This window comes from Lagenorhynchus albirostris, chromosome 2 (genome assembly GCF_949774975.1).
Source record: "Lagenorhynchus albirostris chromosome 2, mLagAlb1.1, whole genome shotgun sequence".
In the NCBI taxonomy this organism is placed as follows: domain Eukaryota; kingdom Metazoa; phylum Chordata; class Mammalia; order Artiodactyla; family Delphinidae; genus Lagenorhynchus; species Lagenorhynchus albirostris.
Window position 1 is genome coordinate 162135718 of NC_083096.1, and position 2965 is coordinate 162138682.

The window sequence follows — 2965 nt, forward strand, 5'->3', positions numbered from 1 at the left end:
TCTCTGGTTGATGTGGTTCCTAAAATATGGTGTATGGCCAGGCCTGGGAACACAACCTCCATTACCTCACACACACACACACACACACACACACACACACACACACACACACACACACACACACACGACAGTTGATTCAGTCCAGAAACTCTCAGAGGCCATGTCCAGCTAGGGAGTGTCATGACCTGGCACTGTTTCTGATCGCAAATCGTGGCCCCTCTAAGCACCCTGGTGTCTCCCTGATAAGGCATGGACCCCACTCACTTGGACAGCACCCACCTGGAGCCAGGTCCTACACTGGGCACTGGGGTGACCACAATAGGTCAGACTAGCCTCCAGTTACTCCCCATCTGGGGAAGGGGAAGACAGATATGTAAATGATAATCATGGCCTGTGATGATGATAACCCCGTCACGGGGAAAGTCTGAGGGACCTAGGACAGCCAGAGGAGGCTTCTTGGAGGCTTCACCGAGCTGAGTTTGAAGGATGAAGGGACAGCAGGGAGCAAACTGGGGGAGGATGTTTTGGGCTGAAGTGGCAGGATGTGGAAGTGGGGAGAGGAGCTGGAGAGGTAGCCTAGTGTGGCTGCAAGTGGGGAGGGGAGGCAGAGGAGGCTGCCAGGGGCTGGGGGCCTGGATCACAAAGAGCCTTTGTGAACATCAGGGTTCTTTGGCTGCAAGCCCACCCTGGCTAACTTCAGCCAAGAAGGGCCTTTACAGGAAGGAGATGCTTGCAAGTAACAGGAACCTTAGTGAACCAAGTTTATTGAAAACAATGACAACAACAACTGAAGGGTGGTCGTGATGTTTCTTGGCTCACATAAATGAAAATCCAGGGAATCTGGTCAGGCGTGGCTGGACCCAGGAATCAAATTCTTCAGTCACCTCTTTCTCTCTTTCTCCACCTCTTGCCTTCTTCCTCCCAGGCTGAGCTGCCTGAGAGTGAAGCTGGCAGAGAGCACGAGACAGTCTGAGTTGGGCTCCACGCCCAGTACCAAATGAGACCTAACAGAGCCTTGAATGCTGTGCCCAGGAGCATGGGCTCATCCTGGGACAGGGGGAGTCTTTGAGGGTTTGGGGGCAGGGGAGTTACAGGATTGGGCTTGGGCTTTAGAAAGGAAGAGACCAAAGTCAGGGACCCATAAGAAGGCTGGTGAAGTCCTCCTGTGGAGGAGAGAAGGGGATTTGAGAGGAATTGTCAACCTTCTGGAGTTGTCAGCTTTTCTTGGGGACAGCAGATTTCTTCATAGGTTTTATCTGCTCTTTATCAGATCCCCAAACAACTGATAAAGTGAGGCTCTAATAGAGACGGACAGCGACGTCCCATTCACACATGAGGTAATTGAGGCCCAGAGACATCAAGTGACTTTCCTGAGGCCACACAGCAGTCAGGGGTTAGACTAAGTGCCTTTTCATTCTACTTTAAGTGGAGGCTAAAAGGGCTGGGGCCACAGTCTGTGTGAGTTCTTGCTTCTCGTGAAGATCCATATGAAGAGGCCCCCCAGAAGCCCCCATCAAATGGGGATTGGGGGCAGAGGTCACAGGAGGAGGGGACTAGCCTTTCCTTCAGCCTTGCATCCTCATCAAGAAGATGCCGAGGGGCCATGGCCGTGTGTCCTGAGGACCAGCTGAGGTGATACCCCCATCCTCATTCCCACCCCAACCCTGGCTCGAAGCCAAAGAACGGGCAGAGGTGTATAGTGGAATTGTGCCCTGTGGCCAGGCGGCTGGGAAGGGGCTGGCCTGAGGAACAGGAAATAGCTGTGTTTGGGGAAGTCACGTGGCCCGGGCCAAGCCCAGACAGCCCACCATTGCTGGACAGCCCTCACCACGGCCCTATCAACGCCCCATTTGAGGATCATGCCGGGGTCCTTTGACGGGGCAGGTTGGACCCACTGAGAGGGCCTGTTTGAACCAGATGCCTGGAAAGGGGCTGGCCCCAGGAAAAAGGGAATTCGTGCAGGCCAGGCAGGTGAGCGCCATCCGGACGGGCTGTCTCTTGGAGGGAAGGAGAGTCGACAAAGTCAAGCCCTTGTGGCGGAGCGGGAGGGCGCACCCCAGTTTCTCAAGGCTGTGATGGCAGCAGGAACGGTTACTGAGTGGGCACTTCAGTGTGTCGTCTGTGTGACTCTCTCACCTGCCCCACGTGCAGGTGCCATGCAAGGATGCTTCCTGGGGCTCAGGGTGGGCAAGCCACTTGCCCAGAGTCACCATTGGTTAAGGGGCAGAGCTGGGCTTTGACTCCGACAGGCCTGATGGAACCCGAGCTTCTCCCTCTGGTCCTTCCTGGCCCACCTCAGGCACCTTGCAGGGTGAGCAGAGTGATGACATGATTCCGAAACTTGAAGAGCCCCTTGAAGATGGGGACTGAGGCATAATTATCATTGAACGTCCCAGCACCGAGGACGTTCTAGGCCTGGCTCTAGAGCCCTACGCTGCTTGCGGTAGAGGAGGCATCCGTTGTGGGTGCAGGACCCAGACAGAAGCTGACAGGGGAAGTGGTCCAGGTGAGGTATGTTGGGGGCACAAACTCAGGCAGTGGACATGGGGCTGGGTAGATCCATGAGGCATTAGGGAAGCAGGACCTGCAGGGCAGAAGTGAGGAAGAGGAGGTTCACGAGACTGGTGCCCAGGTTTGGAGAGTCTTTGGGATGGTGGTGCCTAGCTCTGAGCTGAGGGTATAGGACGGGGGACAAAAGAAGATGCACTAAGCTTGCATTTGAGCTACCCTGGGGACCACATGATGGCAGTTACTCAGGAGGCAGCTGTGTCTATAGGTCTGGAGTCAGGAGAGTGAGGAAGGAGGGAGGTTGAGATGTGAGTGCCATCTGTGGACACGTGGGTGGGATGTCATGTGGATGGCGTGTCACCAAGCGGTTGGGTTCACGGAGGCGTTAACCCATCAGCAGGACGTGATACTGGCCCATGGCCTCCCAGGGCATGCCCTCACGTGAAAGCACACGTCT